This window comes from Gopherus flavomarginatus, chromosome 14, assembly GCF_025201925.1.
Source record: "Gopherus flavomarginatus isolate rGopFla2 chromosome 14, rGopFla2.mat.asm, whole genome shotgun sequence".
NCBI classification, from domain to species: Eukaryota; Metazoa; Chordata; order Testudines; family Testudinidae; genus Gopherus; species Gopherus flavomarginatus.
In genome coordinates, this window is record NC_066630.1 from 31,402,427 (window position 1) to 31,424,926 (window position 22,500).

The 22,500-nt window shown below is 37.4% G+C and overlaps 1 long non-coding RNA gene across 2 annotated transcripts in view; it reads right to left on the reverse strand.

Annotated features, from left to right (window-relative positions):
* The window catches only part of LOC127034090 (uncharacterized), a 25,745-nt gene that overhangs the window by 1,695 nt on the left and 1,550 nt on the right, over window positions 1-22,500 (reverse strand). The window contains exons 2-3 of one of the 2 annotated variants that reach the window (XR_007769300.1): window positions 12,328-12,400; window positions 5,895-6,071 (exon numbers count right to left, since the gene is read on the reverse strand). This is a non-coding gene — a long non-coding RNA (uncharacterized LOC127034090). Of the gene's footprint in view, window positions 1-5,894; window positions 6,072-12,327; window positions 15,146-22,500 lie in introns of those variants that run through there. The other variant, XR_007769299.1, reaches the window with a different exon arrangement.

Sequence of the window (22,500 nt, forward strand, 5' to 3'; positions counted from 1 at the left end):
ATAGGTGAACAATGCAGCAACATTCTTTCTACCACTACTTTGTACGCTTATTAGAGTACATAGCATACTACACAACATGGCAGGGAAAGGACATTTTGACTAAGGGCATCAGAGAAAACCCCTACATTTACCAAAGACGGTCTGGGATCTTTAATACTCATGCAGAGCAGACAGCACTGAGGGTTTTTTAAGTTCTTGTCCAAATGATTCCCCCACATATGTAGTCAACTGCAAACTACACGACCTACATACAATCAATAAACTGGAATATCTGTGGATGACCTGAATGTCATTGGTATTACAATGTATGAATTCTTTTTTCCTCCTAAAAGCTCTCTGCATTTAGAAACCATGAGAGCATCACACATAGTATTACTTACAACCACTGTCATTTTATCAGAACTAAAAGGAAGTCAAAGGAACTGTAAAAATGGCCTTTGGCACCTGGCATATTCCACTCCTGCCTCTGGAAGCTATGTAGGGAACTTCCTGCTGCCAACATTAAGGAATGAAAGGTTTTAAATGTTATTAATTTTTTGTAACAAGAGAATGAAAAATATGAATATCAGAAGAACTGTGTGTGTCCATGCGTGGGAGAGACTGATCTGAAATATTCTAACTTCAACCCTCCTTATGTAGCAAAACACACAGTACAGAGGTTCCTTACAGTGCTGAGAGAGAAAACAATGTTTTTATTAAATAGGGGCCAAATTCTGCAGTTCTTACTAGAGCAAAATTCCCTTTAACTTTCAATGGGAGCTTTTCTGGAATACAGAAAGTTAGAGATAGGGTGGGACAGAATTTTCTATTAATTCAAGTACTCTGTAGATGATTCAGCCCAGCCCAAATTTCACATGTTGATCAGTTTTTACATTAAAAACTGATCAGCTCGTGTAATTCTAAAGTTGTGTTTTAAACTCTGCATGTTCTACACGTTATCACGGAATGTGCTGAAATGCTGGCTTGTTCCAGGCACAATCAGGAGGACTAAAGAGTATGAAATATAAATAAGGTGAAATTATCAGAGTTTGCTGGATTGGAAATCAATTGATAATTTCTGCAGATTTCTCACTCTGAGTTACCGTCGAGCCATTGGCTGAATTGGAGTCAAGTCTGTATGTGTGACTCAGGTTGATATATATTGTATGAAGAGTGGTTGCCACTAAGAAGCCAGGAGTTACCAAACTATAGTATGCCAAGATATCACAGTTATTTTCTATGCTTAGAATATGAAATAACTGTGGTATATCATCTACCAAAGTGAGAGAACTGTGGGTAAATGCTGATTTTTGGAACATAATTGTTTTAAATGGCAAATGTTGAGATATGAAAAGGAATACAGGAGCATATAGGGAACTACAAATACTGCTAGATTAGTTTATCTGTTTACCGGGGGCTCAATTTTCTAATGATAATTGGTTGTACAAACCCTGTATTTGAAAGTTCAGATGGATACCTGGGTACTCAAATACCCTTTGAAGCTATTTGAGTGACAATCTGAGAGTATAGTTTAGTGTATTCAAAAGATACAGTACTACCGGCACTGATGTTTGAAAGGATAGTCTTGCTAAAATGTTGCTGATTAACAGGTAGCTAAATCTAAATACACAGCTTTAAAAAAATCATCTGCCTATGTTCTTTCTGGCAATATCACTACATTACTTTTCTTCTCTTTTAATGGCCATATACTACCCCACGCTATTTATTGCATTTTCAGCCCAAAGGCCGCTTCTTTAAAACATGTCCAGGTCATATCTAGTGACTAGGGTTCAAAATTGATTTTGGTCACAAGTGAAAATGAAGGTGGGGTGTCATCATATTCTCCATTTATTCACAGCACAAAACAACCAGACAATTGGGCACAGTAAGTATTCTATTTAAGAGAGGTCCTGGCCTGGAAAAACAGGGGTATTGTGGCTTAGGACTAAAACATTGGCAAAGCTGTGTGGAAAAGCTTGTACAGTAGCTGCCCACAACATGCCAGATTCAAGCCTGTGGTATTAGTTCTCATGCTCATGGGCATAAAAATAACAATGTAACATAAGAAAGGACATAAAAAAAATTAGGTAGTGGGGAATGCCATGAGACCTAAAACATGCTTGACCTTTTACCTACTTCCATTCACAAAACTGGAAAAAGGGGAGGAAAATGGGGGAGTCTTACAGACTTTTTCCTCTTTAAAAAAAAAAAATTGTGACATGTTTGTCCTGTTCTTTTACATACTGTGGAAATTCATGCCTCCTATTCCCTTCCCTCAAAAACACTAGGCACAGCACAGCTTGAAAAGGAGGTGGGGTTAGAAAAAGGTGTGTCATGCTTCAATAGGCAAAATAGATAGTAATTTAAAAATGACTAATTTGACAGAAAGCTGGATATGTAAAGTACCTGGGGCAACCTGGCACACATAGTAGTTACAAGAAACATTGCTGCAGTAATTATATGAAGCTAATTACTATTTGCAGTGTGTTCTCATGGTATGTACACACACACACACACATTCACAGATTGCAAGACAGGAGACAACACCATTAAATATTGGTATCAAAATTCTATGTCACGCAAGTTTCTGATAATTTATTCTAGAATATAACAACAATTCTGGATTGTTTTCTTTAATGGGTGAAGTATAGAGTCAGCTGGAAAATGACAATTCCATTTTGTAGCAACTTTCAAGATTAAAAATAATTTGACTCCACATGGGAATGAAAACAAAACCTTTTTGTGAAATGGAACTGTGTCAAAACATTTGATTTTGGATTGAAAAAGTCAGGTTTTCAACTCCTCTCTCTCTCTCTCTCTCTCTCATGTCCACCCTGGACCTCAAAAACCTTATTGCCAAAAACGTCTTCAAAATCTGTTTCAGCAAAATGTTTTGGCTTTGGTGTAATGTTTTTTTCTTCAAAAATATTCTGAGCAGCCTAATGGTGAACAAAGCTAACAAGTAGGGAAAAAGAGGGAGCTGAAAACAAACCATTTTAGTCAATCTTGCCCTTACAAGAGAAATGAAAGAATCCAATGAAAAAGAGAATGACATATTTTCACTCCATCTTGAACCTTCAACAGTATCTTCAGTATGGGAAAAGCTATAATCTTTGCGACTGAAAGGATTTAAAGTACTAATCTGGCCTGCTCTGCCCCATGCTCCTATTTCCATAAGAAATAATTATAAGTTTAAATTGTGACAACATGCATTGGCTCATGGGAACCCAAACATCTTATCTCCTGATAACATATTGAGATAACACACATCACCACTGTAGCAAGGATGAGGACACTTGTATTCACTTATTTTATGTACACTTGATCATATTCCTACCTACACGTTCCTATCTTTTCTTTCACTCCATACATTCTTTTACTGAAATACAGAACTTGCTTTCTCAATAAGAACTGGGCACTTCAGTTGCACCACAGTTGTGCCTTTGCAACAAGCAAGCAAAAGTTAAAGGACAATTAGGAATACTTTTGAAGGTCATCATTTCATGTCCCACCAGAGGAGTGACGTTTTTTCTTTACAAACACAATTGGGATGTTGGCCTTTAGATAGTCTTTCCTTCCTTGAGGTAGAAAGGGTGTTAACCACCATTGCCAGAGAGATCTGGAAACTACCCAGAAAAAGAGGCTGTAATGTATCACTACTAGTTTATTAGCCATTGTTCTACTGATAAATTCTTCATTGTGTTGTAACTGCAATCATATATTGTATCTAAAATTTCTGATTATCCATGTCTCTTACATAAAAAAATGTTCATTTTTTAAAAAAAGCTGGTTGAAAAGTTTTCATGAAAACTTTCTTTTAAAATAAACAAAAATTTTTTTTCACCAAAATGAAAATTTTCACAGAAGTGTTCATTTCCATTTTTGTTTGTTTGTTTATTTATTTGTGATGTAAAACTAAAAACCAAAACATTTTAGGTTTTTGGCAATGGAAACATTTTTGGTTTTCAGCTTTTTGGTCCTTCCTTCAATTTTGTTTTAATTTGGAAGTGGAAAAAAGGAGGCAAAGGAGGGCAATGGAGAAAAAAACAAAACTAAACATGTTTTGGTTTTCAAAAATGGATTTTTTTGTTTAATTAAAAAACAAAAACAAAAACAATGAAAATTTTTTAACACCTAATATTTTTATTATTTATTTAAAAAATAATGGACCAAATCCAATCCTTATCAGATTGAATTTGGTCCAATGTCTGCCTGGAAACTATACATTCCTCATGAAATTTGCAAAGATCTCCAGTGTCTATCGTATTTTAATATTTGCTAAAGATAAGCAGGGCCGACCAGATGGAGAGGAAGCCGGTACAAATTACCAGGGTCCATGGGTTCGGAAGGGGGCCCAGGGCCTAGCTTCATCGGCCCTGTTTAGCTGGTTCGCCTTTGCTGGGGGGGCCCAAAAAACTGTTTTCACCAGAGCCCGAACTCGCTCTCGGCGGCCCTGAAGATCAGCAATTGATATTACCTGTTAGGTTCCATGGATGGAAAGCTTTAAGATTCCCTTGTACTTGCTATAGTCTGAAGATGAAGAGGTTACCAAACAGCTGTCTCCTTTTCTACCTCAGATTTCTTTGGTTTGCACTCCCACAGACTACAACACTCCCTGGTGACAAAGAATTCAATCCAATTTCTGCTGGAACCATTGGATATCTTTCCATGGACTACAGTGTGAGTTGGACATGTTCTACATGTCTCAGATAGAGACCTATGTTTCTCTGCTTTGCTGCTGATTCTATCTTCTCCATACTATCTATTGACTGGTGAATCTGTTGTTTGGGTACATAGCTCACACTTCTGAGGATTTTATCACTATTCTCATGCTCTCGAAATATTGTATTCCTGTGGAGAACTCAACAGAATACTATTCATCACTTGTAATGTGGCTTCTATATAATGTTTTACTTACACACTTTGAAGTTCATCTCAGGAGGCAAGAAACATGATTTGTTACTTAACAGGCGCCAGGGTAGATGAAAACCATCCAGCATGGGATATACATTTAAACTGGCAGAAAATACTTATTTGAATTCAGGAATAGGTAATTTTTCAGTTAAACCTTTACCAGATGTAGTATCATGGTAAATGCCAAAATTCCTGAAAAAGTAACCCTCAAAATCTAATACCATATAGAGGGCATGCCTCTATATTTCTCTGGATTTGGGGGCTGTTTTGCATCCCATGGGAGGGACATAAAAGTTTGGGATATTTTATATGTAATTTAATAGAGTTAGTATTTTCCCAAAACAAATTGCACTTTCAATTGACAGACTATACTTTTTTTTAAAAAAGGTGTTTTACTTGTACACCATTTATGAAAGTTCAGACACCTAAATTCCCCAGCCTAGTGCTTCTGGATTGAGAATATCCAATTTGAGTTTCATTTATATAGGTGTGTCATATGCACCTGTTCTAATCTCTAGATGTAATTAATGTATTGAAGGCACATATAAAAATGTTCACATAATCCAGTGTCTGCTAGTGGCCTATTCCTAATCTCCAAAATGAAAACCCATAACCCCTTCTGTCTAAAACACCTCAGCCCTTCAACCTGCTGCCTTAAAAAAGTCCCTCGTGGTCAAATGTGGTCAGAGTAGACCCTACTGAGGGAGGCCCAAACATAGATGATCATATTTTGAATATCTGCAAATCCCTACTGTGAGGGATTTAATTCAGGGGTAGAGCCTGGAAAAGTATCACTGCATGCATCAACCGTGCCCTCCCCCAATTTGACCCTGCCCAAATATAAGCAATCTGCTCTCCAAAGCACGTTGAAAATTACTCACAGTATAAAACATTCAACTCGACACAGAGTGGTTTTACTTGGTCGTTCACCACTGATATAATTCTGCTGAAGATGAAGTTTCCTAGGCTATTGTGAAGTGAAAAAACTCTTCTTTGCCTACCACACAGCTATGGATCAGCCCTCAGAATTCCTCAGTGCAGTCCATCGGACCAAGGTGGTGACTTCTGCCATTGAAACTCCTGCAATCTCCTTGCTTCTTTTTCCTGAAGGCCATCCTCATACTCTGGTGACTGGTGAGGATGATGCAGATGAAGAAATAGCTAGGGGTTACCATCTCCTGGGACAAGAACAGAGAATAGCAACAGGTTATAGGCAAAGCATTTGAACAGTATCTTCTTCAGAGCCGGCTGAAATCTATATGGTTCAATTCATCTCCGAGGGCATTCTTCTTTCTTTCTCCCCTTTAAAGGAAAATATCCTTCCATCCAAACAAGCATGGAAAAATAATATTCTGGTTCTTCTTTTACTGTTAGTGAACTAAATGGCCATAACCAATAAGTCCAGCTTACAGTTCAACTCCTGTTTTGCAAAGTGGCTAGCTACAATGAGAGTCAGCTCTTGGCATTCTACTCTTTCTTTACACAGGCAAATCTCTCACTGGTTTCAGTGGGGCATTTGAATGAGCAAAGTGAGGACTGCCGACTGTGGTGCTGAACAGTAGAGGTGGGATTGTGGCTGGTCCTTGTGTGGGTATGCAAGGGGCTGTTTTCTTCCTTTATGTGCTCTGCACAAAAGCCAGACTTGGTAGCAGTCCCTCTGCTCTGGGATACTGTTTCCTTCTAGCACTCTTTGAGATGCAAATCTCCCCAAAGGCGAAGAGTTTCAGCCATAGTCTAGTTCTGCATTGGCCTACAGAGCTGGCCAGACGTATGGGATGGGCTACCAAGGGAACGTTGTAGCATGTGTGTTCCCATTGTACATTTGGGAGCTTGGACAGGGACTGTATCTTAGGGGCTTCCCTTGGGTGATGCTTTTTTGTCTCACCTCTAACACTGACCCAGTGGCTATATGCCATAATCTGGCCTTTTACAGAATTAAGACAGTGGTACAGTACACTCTCCATTTTTTTTAAGAGCAGTGGCAGCAATGCTAATCAATAAGGCATGATAATCTCACTGGATGAGTACAATGCTGAGTATTAGGCAAGATTAACCTCACCTCTAGGAGAAAGATTTTTAAAAATGCTAAACTTCACAAAGAGTGGTGTTTAAGGGAGACAGAACAGGGATTATCAACGAAAACAAACGTAAATTGCTTACCCAAAACTGGGTGGGAGACAGCCTACTTTGCTCTGGCTACTGGGTATAATATTAAGTAGAAAGAGCTAATTAAAATAAAAAAAAAGAATTCCAAACAGTCAAAACATAAAAGTGTACAATGATCATAAAATAATACAATTTTCTTACCTAACGTTTCAACTGTCTGAAGAAATACTTTTCTTCTACAAAAGATATAGCTATATATCTTCTGATTTTATTGGCTGCAGATTACACTAATTATCATAAAAAATTATTGCCACTAATAAAAATTCTATTATAAGTTACTTATACTAATCTCTAGGGTACTATATTTAGGCTAGAAAAGATTATAATTACATTACATTACAAAGAGAATTTGTTTCCTCAAGCAGCTTTAACATTGTCTGTTTCTTTTAACACTTTAAAGTTGCCTTTTTTCCCCTTTCAGGTCAAATGTTGCCTGTTTTCTTCATTGTGCAGGATGTGGTTTTATCCCAGAATAATGATCCATCTCTGTTGAAAGTGACGCAAGTGAAGTTTTAAAATCACAAATATCTGGGTGGGTTTCACCTCCCGAGGGGGTTAGTGTGTCTCAATGGAAGGATGCATGAAAGGGAAGACCTAACACTCTCCGCCCAAAGGGAAACATGCTCTGTATAAAATTGCTGGAAGCTGGTGGGTGTTCACACAAAATACAATGTTCGGATTTTATTTGACAAGACAACAATTGTTATTTTCCCCTTTAGATACTTTGCATTTTCCCATCTGTGAGGCTGATGACTCTTAAATGACCTTAAATCATATTGCTGCTTACAGGCAAATGTGAAACTCTGCTTGCTACCTGCTTGGACTGAACATCAAATTAAATAGCTTTGCTTTGATAGCTGACAGTGCAGTAAATAACCTCAAAGTCCAACTAATTAAAATAAAATGGGAACAGTGGCCATTTCTTTTAGAAAGGGTTTCAATGCTTCAATAGCGGGGCTAATCAACATCTTAATTAACAGTATATAAAATGAAATAGTCCATTGGAGTTGCTTTAAAATAGACAACTTATTTATGCAAAGACTTGTGGCATATTAATTGCTAACACTAAGAAAAAAGATATGCGGTGAGGTTTACAGCTGCTTTTGCAGCAGAGGATTTGAGAGCTAAATTGTGGAAGAAGCATATTACAGTAGTTAATTTTATTACACACTTGAACCAGAAGCACAAGTGAGGTTGGCAAAGTTTGTTGTTTAAAAAAAATTAATAAAATTCATTGCTCAAAGCAGGCCCATGATGTTTCCACTCTATTCCAAGTTAAACATTAAGGGTTAGATCCTGCAAGCACCTTGCAGGATCTAACCCTTAATGTGAGTGAACTGACCTGCTCCAGCAAGATGTTTAGTCACATGAGTTGACTTCAGTGGGACTACTCAAGTACTTAGAATTAAGCCTGTGCTTTGCTAGATCAGGACTAGGATGCTCAGTACCTTGCAGGATTGATCCCTTATCCCTTAGTCCTGCAAACACTTACATACACAAACATATGGTCTCATGTGAGCGCTGTCAGTGGGATTACTTACAGGAGTGTTTGCAAGATTGGCCCTAATTTGCTTTTTTGCTCCAATTAATCTACCTATGTTCATAACTTTAAATACTTTATGAACATGTGGGGTTGGGAGGGGAGAGTCGAGGGAAGGCAGAGAGGAATTACATTTCCTTCCCTAATTACTTTACTTATGTTGACATCTTGGAATAAGTTTTTACTTTCAGAGAAGAACAGTTGATTTACACTACAGAAACAGCCCAGCAAGCATGAGAAAATTATTTGCTTTTCCTCCTGCCAGGCATCCATTTCCTTTTCACTGTTGCTAACAATGTGCTAACTATTTATGCATCTGTCAAAGGATCACAACATAAGAAAACTATATTTAAATAACTTCAATACAAAGTAAAAACACAGCGTAATGATTTGGAGTCTATTTAAGTAATAATAATATTTGTACAGGCTGCAAAGAATGCTGGTAGATGGTAGGAGCTGAGTATAACCTTAAAGGGTCAGCAGCATCAATACATTTGTAATAGAACTTAATTTTCCTTTTTTAAAATAACTTTTATTTTAAGATCTTGAAATATGTGCAATTTTCTCTTTTATTCATTGAGCAAACACTGATTTAGCTGTATTTTGAAGGGAGCTGAAAATAAGGATGGCTGTTTTTGTAGCAATAGATTGAGGTCACTATAAGTTGCCGAGTGATGAGAGTTTTGCTGGCCTTTGGTGAAATGAATTGGTTTGCTCATTTCACTCTCTAATAATGGAGAGGGTTTTTACAGCACAAGTCACTACAGCTAGCACTAAGTGGATCCCTTGCTGGCCATCTCGGCACACACATTCATGGTGCAGTTACATAGCTAACCTGTCTGAAAATCTGGCCCATTAAAATCCAGGAGACTTTCTATATCAGGCTGTAACCATTAGTAGATTAATTTATGGGCTTGCAAACCTTGACAGTGTCCTTAAGATTCATTGCACTAAAGGAAGATAGCGGAATAAATAAGCTCCCATACATTTAACTGCCCTACCCAACCCATCCTTGCTTCCCACTTTACAAGGGCCATATATCATTTTAGATCAAATTCTCCTTCCTTCCTACACATAGCTGGTAATAGCTCACTTTACTTATTGCAATGTATTTATATCAGACATTCTGAGTAACAACAGTCAAGCGATTGAAGGCACTCATGATGCAGAGCCTTATGGGTAAGAGGGGGGAAAAACACACCTGATACCAAGTGCATGTGCACTGTGCTGCCTGGGTCACTAGAAAGGTAAATAGTTCTTGGGCTACTGGGGCTGTGAGCACTGTGGAAACAGTGAAATCAGCAGATAGGGATGAGGCGGGGTAGACACAATGTAAAGCACAGCACCATCAGTCAAACAGAATCCCACCCAGAAATTATTTTTAAAACAAACAAAAAATAATCCATATAACTAAATACATGAAAAAAGTTTTTGGAGCTAACATGATTTTGGCAAACCATCATTCTGTTTCCTCTGCTAGCATGTTATATCCCTTTCCCCCTTCCTGTGTTTGTCTTGTCTATTTAGACTGTAAGCTATTCGGGTCAGGGACCATCTATTTTTACTCAAAATTTGTAAAGCATCTAATGGCATCCTGGGGCCTCTAGGTTCTAGTGATATACAGACTAATAATAACAACAGTAAAGTAACCCTGACAAGCAATAAGTGTAACAGAAGTTACAATCGTTTTGTTAGATAACCTGGGACCAACACAGCTACAAAACACTGCATATAATAATTTGGTTGGCAGACAAAAACTCAGAGGAAAAATGAATACATTTCACATCACTGCACATTAGTATTCAGACAAGCTAAGCTTTTTTTTTTTTCCCCTTGGCAGAAATACCCAGTGTCTTGAGTATCTTGGGTGGTTTAAACCATATCTAGAAGACTGTGAGAAAGCAGGAATTCTGTTTTCTACTAAAGCTCCCTCCAAAACATTAAGACTCACTGATTCTCCTTATAGGGGAACTGAACTATTTAGTACCACGTGTCGTCCCCCCCAGTTTCATGCATGTGGCAATACGCTTTAAAATGCCTTATTTCTAGAGGCAAAAGTTGTGCCCAGACAAGCCCACTCTGAATATGTATGTATAGTGTATATGAAAGTTTGCAGTTGTGGTTGAGTAATAGTATGAAGGTTACGTAGTGAAATGGTATATGTCTCTGCAGGACCACAGCGAGGTAGCTAATGAAACATACATATATAATTCAAAACATTGTCCGTCTTTTAGTGGATCAGATATCCAGTAAAAACGGTTGTATGCTTTGGGCTTGACACAAAACCACCACATATAATATTCTTCATACATCCAAACTTAGTGATCTGGGATAAACAGTCCAGTATAGCTGTCAAAAAGAAAAGATTTCTAGGCCATGCAGGAATTTATATACTCCTACGTACAAGAAGAAAATGATCTAAAATTTCAGCCATGTAAACTCCAGCTGATATTAGGAGGAATGATTCCTAAATCCCTTTAACTCTTTCACTTTCAGGTAAATATTCAGCATTCAGCAGTGTTACGATATTTACCATAAAATGAAAACTCATCATAGTACTTCACAAAGGCTACATAAAGATTTTGTGCCATCATTTCTTCACACAATACACAGTAATTCTTGTAAAGCCGAAGATCTATCCCAGATGAAGAAATATGTAGCATACACACATTTAAACATAAAAATATATTCTGCCTGAAAATATTTTTTTCTACCTCGTACAGCTAGCACTTAAATATTGTACATAGTATTTCTAGAATTTAAAATGAAAAAGGCTGTCAACTCATTTGTCCAAATTTGAATCCTTCACAACTCTCCTTAGAAGTTAGAGGAATAAGATGTCAGGGTTTGCAGGAGTTACTCTTCTCAAGTGCAGCATCTGGCTCCCTGATGAACTTCACAGGGATGCATGTTGGGAGTTGTTTCAGAGACTGTCTTGAAGTGAGGCTGCTGATGTGGTGTTTGGGCTCTTAGACAACCTTTTGTATGACTCGCCTTGGATTTGGATGCAATTTGGCTTGCTTAAGAACATGAAGGAACTAGATAAATCCTACATGATACAAACGAGGGACTTGACTACCCCTTTAGTTGCTGGTTAGGAAAAAAGTGCCCCTGCCCAATTTGAGCAAGCGAGTCTTTTATTAAAATTATTCTCTTACAGTCTTTCTTGGTAATGTGACGAAAGAGGGACTGGCTACCAGTTTTGCTGAGGCTAAGCCCCTCCCAGCCATGCTCCTAACAAATAAATTAGCCTTTAAAAGGATGAATGTTTTCCAAAAGCCCCTTTTTTCCATATTGCCCATTCTCATAAGTTCCTTGGTCAGACAGGAGCAATGTGCCCTAACAACCCTACTGTACAGAAAGAACACATTTTTAGTCTGCTGGCATGAGACACTTCCTTTAGAATAACTGTCTTAATGTGTAACTTGGTCTTCATTCAAGTGTTGCTCCCTTCAGCTTTGTTCGGGTCCAACCGATTCTTGTATTTAATGGCCAAACCGAAGATCTTGAACTTTGTTTACCATGTAGCCTGTCATTGTGATAAAAACCCAAAGCCTGTTCCAACTTTCAAGAAAAGGAGACAAGACTTGTGTGGTTTTTCCTGGCGTTTATTTCTGCTTTGCAAAACCTATTCAGACTCAGACAGTAATGCTGAGCACTTGGAGTAGCTGTTAAATTGAGATTATGGTAAGACACAAGAGAATTAAGCTGAGTTACACGTCACTTACTGTATGCATTGATCAGCGAGCAAATGAGGAGTTCCTGGTTATGGACAGCGGCACCATGGAAAATAGTATAAACCTAATATGAAGGAAAAAGAAAGTTACATTTTGAAATGGAAAATATTAATTGCAGACTCCCTTTGTCCAAAATGGTAATGAACATGTAAATGCAAGAGCAGAACTTTCTTAACAGGTTTAGTATTCTATTTATATGCTACCTTAATATTTCTAAAAGCAGCACAGTTTAAAACTTTTTCTTTCACATCCAGTTTCACAGTGAAAAAGGGGAATAGTTTTGTTGGCAGGGCCTGTAGCATTTAGGCTTTGTTTAGTAACAAGTGATGAGCATTCAAAAAAAGTTTAAGGACTACTACTACGACATGAAGAAACAGCAAGCAGTACGGTAACTATGTAGGTTTTATTTGGAAACACTAATTAGATAGCAATTATAGCTTTGGTAGATTATTTTGTAGTCAAACTTAGTAGACATAAAAGTAATTACAGTGGATCATATCCTCCCTTCCCACATAAAAATGCATGGAAGGGTGGATTTACCTTGAAATAGGTCATGTTTTCTTGAGGTACTACTGCCTTCAGAGATGGAACTGACTCTCTGTAAGGCAGGCCACCGGCAATGTACAATTGGCAGGGCAAGTGGCCTGCTAAGTTACCCACAGATCGATGAACCATAGGAAACATAGGTCCAAATCCAATATATCCTTGAACACAAACACACAGACCACTACACATTTCCTTCCTCCACCACACTTGGCACACGACTGTGCTTTGCTGCCACTGACTCCCCCGTTGGCTGGATCCATGCCAATCCACTACAGGCTTTCACATAGTACGCATTGGAAATATATGCTTTTCAGAGCAACACTGACTGTTATCTTGCTAGCTAGTATACTATGTGACCAGTGAAGTGACACATCATTGAACACTAAGAAACACATTGCCTGCTTTCAATATCAATGATCTAGAGGGAAGAGTATGGAAGTGAGGCAATTTGCAGTGATAAACTGGGACGAAGGTTGGGGGAACAAGTTAATATAGTGAAAGTGTGTGATAAAAATTCAGAATGAAAAAGGTGGTATTATTCACTTTGGATATGAAATGCTTGGGTTCAAGAAAATTAGGTCATATTTATTTAACAGGGAGAAAATTTAAACAAACTCACCTATTAAAGCACCAGGAGCAGAAAACCACATAGACTGTTTTAATTAGGAGGTAGAAGAATTTACAGAGGAAAATGTCTTCCTATTTGTTAAATTTTCCAAAATTCTACTTCATAAATTCGTCTATGTTCCCTTTATGGATGGGAGGAGCTCCCAGTGAATATCAGCTCTCAAAAATAATGAAATTGGGGGGGAAATTGAGATTTTAAAAAATAACTTTTGGAGTCTTTTTATTTCTCTTGTGGCTTTGAAGTCTTTATTAGGATTCATGATTGTCTCTTCAAACAGGAGGGCTAGAAACCTTTTCTTTTTTTAAATGACTGCTAAGAATCCCGTGTAATAGGATTCCAGCAGCTAGGGCTTTAAGGAAGCACCAAATATAGCAAAACTCATGCTAAGATTGCAAGAGTTGGCACCACAAACATCCACAATCTCACCTTATTGTCCTTCCACTCTCCTCCTTAACATTCTCCTCTGCTGCGATGCCTACAAAATACTCAACAAGAGCTAGGGATTTGTTGTGGTGGGACCACTGCTTAACAGGCTGACCAGTACTGTCTCACTGTTGCCTTCTACTCCTTACATCTGTTCATTGTATCTATTTGCTGTATCTTATCTTATAGTAAGAGCTCTGCGGTGGGAACTGTCTTTTTGTTCTGTATCTGTACAGTGCCTGGCACAATCAAGGTCCTGGGCCACGACTGGGACCCTTTGGTGCTATCGCAATATAAATTAATAACAGCAGCAGCAACAATAAATAATTAATACACATATGAGTAGAACTTCTATAGTCCTAGAGCCTTAATACTTTATCTGAGGATCACTTACTCTGCAGGGAAAACTTCACTGATTAATACTGAGCTCATTTAAAAAGATACACTCTTCTGTAGCCTAGGTGGGATTTTGGGGCTCTAGCAATGCACATCAAAGACTAGAACATCTTATTCTAAAGAGGAGCCCATACGGACTTTCTGGAGTCATTTGCTATGCACTTCTTAGGTAGTCAAAGCATTAATCAGATTGCTGTGCTTACAGATTTTTTAGCAAGGAATTGTTTCTCTCTTTTATTTCTGTAGCATACATCATGGCATAGGGTCAAGTTAAATTACATAATAATCATTCGGTTTGTCTTCTCTGGCTGTATTCAGGGAAACCCTTCAGTCAGGAAAGCATGGGCTTACCTAGAAGCCAGAGGGAATTAACCACGTGTTAGAAGTTAAGCATGTTCTTAAATGCTTTATTGAATACAGCTTCATGTAAGCACATGCTTCAGTGCTTTCCTGGGTTGGGGCCACTGTCATTAAAATTGTCTGCTTCGTAATGGATCAGTTTTCATATAAACAAGTAAACACTACTTTCAATAAATCGGTGATCATTTCAAAGCTTTGCTCCAATTTGAAATATGAGTTTTACCCTTATGGCCTGAACTTCAAGAAATAAAAACACATAATTTGGAAAAAAAAAAAAGTTAAAAAGTGCCAAACATCCATGATGTAGTTTTATTTGTTATGAGGTGCTGTCTTTTTTTTCATTATTTTTTAAAATGATGACTCCCAGACGTACATCTTAGCATAATAAGAAAAAAAGAATTCAGAGGTTGCAGCTGATTAGAACGGAAAGTGAGCCCTGTACTGACATATGAACTTGATCAGGTTTTTTTTTCAAAGTTCACATTGTTCTAGTTCTAATTTATGGTACGTGTGGTATATATCTTCTTGGCTGAACAATTACATTATTCTAAACAATTAAATTGCTATGATACACATAATGCATGGCTCCTGAGCATAAAGTTCTTTAATGATGGCAGACTCTAAAGTGGTACAGTTCACTTTTAAAAGGTCATGCATCTTTTTTCAGTAGATTAACATTTTATCTTTTAATGGTGTTAAGAAAAGGTCAAAGATTCTAACAGATGGAATATGGAAAGCTTCTGTTGAAGAAGATCAATGTGTTAAGCATCAATCTAAGTCCAGAAACACAGCCATTTAATGACTATTGTTCTTGTTTTATTTTAAATTACCACTATCCTGAATGCTAAAATTACATTTTCATATTTGAAAATCAACTTCTTCCGAAACAGATGCCTCTAATATAAAGAAAGTCTATTCGTCTGTTGTACTTTCAGGAATCTTTCCATATTTTTGAACAAAAAAGTTTACCCTTAGGCTAATGGCATTTTTTTTTAAATGCCATCCAAACAAATGAACTAGGAATGACCCCCAATGGCAGAAAGAGAGTTAATTTTATCTTGGTTTAACTGAATATGTTTGCAATCATTAGATGGAATATGTGATTTAAATCAGTTTTCTCTTCTTAGATAATTTACTGTTTAAAGAAAAAACTTTAAATCTTGATGGCAATGTAGGCTGCACTTGTTACAAAAATGTTCAAGAAGGGAATAAGGAATTATTTGTATGTAATTATCTCTTTACTAGTATACTACCATGAAGTCTTAGGCCCAGATCCTGAAAAAATTACGCATAGGCTTACCTTTAAACATCCAAGAAGTCCCATTGACCTCAAGTTTAAAGTTAAGAACATGCGTAAGTGTTTGCAGGAAACTGTAAGCTCCTCTGAACTGTGAATGTGTCTGTGCCTATGTTTGTAGAGTGCCTAACAGAGTGGAGCAACAGAACTGAGTTTCTGGGTACTACTATACAATAAATATCAACTAATAGTGCCCTTAGTGATTGAAATGCCTTAAAGAAAGTTACCAGATAGCTTCTGAAGAGCGTATGAGCATGTGTCTGTAACATATACACATTTATCATATTTACTTACATTGGAAGTTCCTGCCATTCTCAGGGGCTATGCCTGCTCAGCCCAGCAGAATGACATCAACGGGAGAGTAGTACTGACAAAGGCAACTAGAGATTCTCTTCCCTGCGACTCCTTGGGGATGACACCTGTGAGTCCAGAGGCAGTGGTGCAGCAGGGCATTTTCACTCAAGACACCATATTGGCAGGTGTGTTCATGTGCCACAGAGCCAGCAGGGATTGGTGGGCTTCAAAATGTAACAATTTGACGGACCTGCACTGTGACACCCATGGATACAAAATAGCAGATGCTCAGGAGGGAAGCACTGACCTGACTCTTTGCTGGCAGCTGCCTTCTTTGTAGTGAAAGTATCTATTACGAGGTCATTTTACTTTCTGATAGAGTACACTATTCCTCCATCAACAACATGATAAACTGGACCCCAGGCTTAGAAATGCAGACATATTTTTGGAGAAATAACTTAAAACATTAATCAACTGTGTGCAATCCCTTCCACCCGCCCACATATCAATAAAATATTTGTTTACAGCAGGCTATAAAACCTAAAGGGTTATTTACAACACAAATTTCTCATTTAAACAGGACCCAATTGTTTATCATTTATTCTCATTTTGCAAAGAAAGTTGCAACTAACAGAACAATAACTCTAGGACAGAAGTCAAGAAGCACTTTGTTAACAAAAAATATATATATAAAAATTGGCTGATAATATATTCATTACAGGTAAAATACATGGACCAGCCACCACATGGTTGCTGTTAAACAAAGGATATAAATCCTCATGCTTTAGGGCTTTAGCCAATCTGTAACTATTGGGAGCTAAGTGGAAACTTTCCCTGGTTGTAGGTCATCCATAACTGTCCACAGCAGGGCTTCTTGTACCTTTTTTTGAAGCATTTTGTACTGGCCACAGCTGATGACACGATACTGGTCTAATCTAGGATGGCAGTTCCTATGTTTCCAAATATTGGTTGGTTGGCTCTGAAGTTTTTCATAGAAGTAATATTCTACTCAAAAGTCACTGTGTAAAAATGGAATTGTGGGATGTCATGCTTGTTTATTTTAGAATTAAATAGTATACATAAAATGGTACCTGCCCCAGGCTCTAGCTGCCCTCTATTGTCAGTTATGGTTATCTTGCACAAAAGGAATGCCAGCACTAGCCCACTCATCTTTCCAAAAATATTTGTGGTAAAAGATGGTTTCTCAGCATATCCTGAAGCCAACTGTTGTGAACTGGGGTTGGCAGGAGTGGGGAGGGAAAATGAATTCCAAAGATGAAGAATCCTGTCAGAAACTCCCTCTCTATCGTGAGGGCTTCAGCTGAGGTATGTTTGCTGATCTCTACCGCAGCAGTATGGGTAGGATCGTTCTATGGAATTTAGGGCTTTGACCTACAAAGCCAACACCTTCAATTCCACCTAGCAGCCAGCAGGCAACCAGGTTGATCACAGAACACAAGTATCATGTACTCAAGGCAAGATATTCTTTAAACCAAGCAAGCTCCCATATTTTACACTAACTTCAGTGCCTCCTGGATTTAAGGCATGGTTCATTGTAGCAAGGTCCACATCTGAAAAGAAAAAGAGACAAACTCCTTGTCAGACCAAGATGATAAAAAGCAATCTTGGGGTCACTGTTATGAGGTGACTGTCTGGGAGCCACTGGGAATGTAACCAGACGGTCAGGTTGTGAAATGCTGGCTGAACATTCTCAATTGAGGAAGTGACAAATTCATTCCAAATCCTCTGCTTGTTTTCTCCAACCAACCATAACCATTTCATTCTTAATTAGATAGACTCTCGGCTCAACTGACTGTCAGAAAAGAATGAAGCCACCAAAGACCAGCCCCATTCTCTCATAGGTATATCAGCACTACCTCATAATTTACAGCATCTAAAGAAGATGATAGATTTATTAGCCGTATGGACACCTGGTCATTATAAAACAATTGGTACCCTTCCCTCGTCCAAAACAGGTACTGACAATATCAGTCAGCAAAGAACAAACTACTTCTGCTTTACCAGTCAGGAAGTGGACAGATTCACAAGGTTTAAAGGCACAAAATTCTTCCAGCACATTCTGAACCTCTGTGAGCATTACTGGGTAAAATGTAATCATGGAAGATATAACATTGGCTTACTCTGGACCAATGACTAATTCCAATTTGCTTAAATTACAGATTTTTATTTTAATAATAGGCCTACAGATGCAAGCTGGGATCTGAGAGTCAAGCTGGGCTCCTTCCTTTTCACCAATCATGAATAAAGGTTCTACAGGTGAAATTTTGCCCTCAGTGACAGACTTGCAACACCATTGTCCTCAATGGGCTTGCAAAGGGATAACAAGTAGGAAGAAGATCTACTGAGGAAGAAAATACTTTTTGCCCAATAAGTTTTGACAGTAGAACTGTGCTTTAAATCAAACAAGCAAACACTGAGCCAGCCCAGTGGCACAGAAACAACAGTTTGATCTGCTACATGGCAGTCTTTGGTTTGGAGATAATACACAACTCCTCATCTTGGGGCCTAGGATTGTGAGTAAGCTATGAAGATGATACAATGCACTTAGGCTCTGTGGAGCAAAGGAACATTCATATCACTCTTGAGAATCCCTTTGTGTAGAAAAAAAAATTATCTTATGCCCTCGGGTGCAATGGCTATGGATGAAATACAACTCAGTAAAAACAAACTGAGGTGTTGCAAGAGAGTTAATGAGCATTTAGTATTTGTGCTTAGTGAGATAAAGTGACGACTCTCTGTTGAGGAGGGGGAGAGTAATGACAGGAGCTGCGTGACTCTTTTTGTGGCCAATGCAAATATATCCTCCAGCTTTTTATGCACTATTTTATGTTCTACTTAGCTTTGTGCAGTGATGATTCTATTAGCCAAGTCCAGTCAATTCTCCCACCTTTTTCCTCTAAAGTGTTCCTTTTGCTTTCCTTCGTTCTATTTCACGTCTGAAAGAAGCTGCATTCAGTTTATGTGGGATCAAATGTCCTTCAGTTGTTGTTGTATCAGTTCCATTTAAGTGAAGAGCATTTCCACATGCCTCTGATATTCCATGTTTCAAAACCATAAAGAAGTGGATTGAGATATAAATGCTTTCATGAGTCATGTATCCAGTTTGATTTCCATGTTTGGGTATTGTTGGTGAGACACTTAAAAGAATTGGCTAATTTGATGTTGCTCACAGAAGAAATATATGAGCACTAGTAATTCATAACATCTCCACAGAACACTCAGTGTATTGAATAAATAAGATACAAGAGATTTTTCAAAGGAGGCATATTTTAACACCCAGTCACATACATCTGAGGATGTAATTTGATATGAAATAGCAGTTCCATGCCAACCTGATAATGAAATCTGATAAAGAACCTAACGTTAATTCTAGCTATTTGCTGCGTCCATTTTCCTTTTTGTTTTATTCCTAGAATTTTTTGCTTTTTAAGCCTCTGAATAGTTCTGATCCTTGAGATCTGATTTCTTATACCCTGCAGGGGACAGCATTGGGCAAAGAACAGTGAAAATCATGAGATAAAAGAGGAAACATTTGCTTTCAATTATCAAATTGTCCTTTGCTAATTGAGGTACAAAAGAGTATTCTTTTTTTTTTCCAGGTTAGCACCAACATCTCTTTCCCTCTGAATTATTTATGAAAAATATTTTGGCTATTTCACACTCTCCTCACCAAGAAAAAGATTCCCAGCTCTGACTAGCCACTAGCATTACTGAAGGGAAAAGAAATGATGTATAGCATTGCTATAAAACGTACGAGTTTTTTTTTCTCGACAGCTGTGTAAGCTTCACCATTTCTCAGCAGCTATGTTGAATCTCATCCCTGCTGTCAACATAGATATCAGTTTTCATGCAGAAAAAAAAATCAGTTTTCTGCCATTAGCGGTCATTAATATCTATATATACACACATATGCAAACACATACACTCACCTGCTTTGTTTATAAATGCGCATGTAACTTCAGATACAGATATTTCCGTTTTATTTTACTTTGCCATTGATGCAACAAAAGTTCCCCCCAGTGGATCTATATTTAAAAGTGATATTGCAGAAAGGTATATGGTAGCTTTGTTTATTTTGGACAGATGCAAAGAAGTATCTCTGAACTTCTGCCAGTGATCAAAGGAACTGATGATGTAGAACAGATTCATGGGCCATGTCCTATCAGCCTGCACTTTACCCATCATCCATCATCCAAACCCTAAGCCTTTTTCTGAGTGATGATTGCACCCTAAACACATAAAATTAATCACCACTCTAGCCTAGCCAGGTGTCTTGCCTCCAGAAATTATCTCACTGCAGCAAAAGAACTGCTAGAATCTGATAGCTGTATGTAATTTAATTTAAAGAATACTGCTTAGTAATGAAAGATTAATTTACATATCTGAAAAGTTTCACAAAGCCAGTATAGATTCCTTAGACATATGTAATTGGAAAACAACCGGTTCATCATAAAATCAGGGCAATTAAGTATTTACTAGTTTCAGGAACTTTAAATGCAGAATCTCCATCATGATCTTAGTTTAATACAGGTTGTAAAATATAATTTAAAGAACTGGAAAGATTAGGCATTTGAAATTTAAATTCAACTGTTGGAGTCAGACCCAAGTGAAGTACTATTTATGGGACACTAGAATTTTCATAAATATGGTCTATTATGCTTTTCAGAAAAGCTCATCACCATTTCTTAGTTTTCTGTATTTCTGTTTTTCTTTCTCAGCATGCCAGAAATTAAGTAGCAGGAAATTAAATTGTTCTGTGCATCTATAGTTTTTAAATTATAAGGTGGAAATCACTGGTAGATCTGCCAGAGGCTGATAGATTAGATCAAACATATACTATTCTGCGAAATAAACAATTTAAGATATATAGGCCCTTTATGCACTTTAACTTTTCAGTAGCTCTCCACTTCAAGTACTGAATACACAGAGCTTCTGTATTTTACATAAATGAAAACAATTGTAAGTACAGATGTGACAATAATCTCCATCTAATTATAAATGGAAATTACATGTTATTTTCAACATGTATATTGGGGAAGAGAGAAATTGGTTCTGTGCTATCAGTATAAGGCCTAACTCAAAGGCAAATTCTGCCAGTGTTTCGCTTCACTTCTGGATTACTGCAAATCCTAATAATTGGCTTTTAATTGGGATCTTAGCTCTTATATTAAATTACTGGAGGAAAGCAAATGTGTCCAAAAGATGTATCATTAAAAAAAAACAAAAAACAAATCTCCTTGTAAAAAAAATTGGAGTTGTTGCAAATCTAACAAGGCAAAAGCATCAAAAAAAGAAATCTTAATAAATAGAAAACAAAATTTAAATTGCCCATCAAATTATCAAGCAATACTACCGCTGAAGATTTCAGCTGTGATGTTTCTGTACTGTGTGGCTTCTATGACTCAGGGCTCTGCCTAGAATTCACTATGCATTTCTCTATACTTTATTATGAATGTGCCTGTCTAACTCTCTTGTTGTTTATAATAACTATTTTCACACCATATATAATGCAAAACAGAAGGAAACAGAGCAACTCTGTGGTCTGTTGTATCAATAGTAGCATATTTTCTTGTCTTCTGTGTTCAGTGCTCTTCAAAAAGGAAAAAACTGTATTGGGTGTATGAAATTGCAGGTTTTAAAATCACCTAAATCATGAAAATAAGTCTCCATAATGAATAATTACATAAATCTTCTATGTGCAGAGTCACATACTCTCCTTGAAAATCATCTTGTTTAGGTACAGAAATGACGTAGCCTGCACAAAATAATCTAACTAGTCAGTTTCGTATCTAGAAAATAAAATGGAGGTGGGAAGGAAAGGGAAAAAATGTTAAATTGAGATAAAGGAAATATTATAAAATGCCAAGAAAATAAATTTCAAGACAGAGCAATTAGAATTGGGGAAAACAAGCAAACAAAAACTAAAAACAAACAAAAAAAGCCCCAACGACCAAGAATCAGAACTAATAGGTCATCTAACCCTCCCTCCTCCCAATACAGGCTTGTTCCCTATAGCATGTGGAGAATAGAGAAATGTACATTAAGGTAAATAATAAACAGTTGTCTTTGGAGTTTCACAGGCAAAAATATAAAATTAATATATTACCTTTTATTAACCTATAGAATTATAAAGCAAAGAAATATAGGGGTGACATTCCAGGTTGAGCTCAGACAGAGTTCACAAAGAATGGTCCAGAGA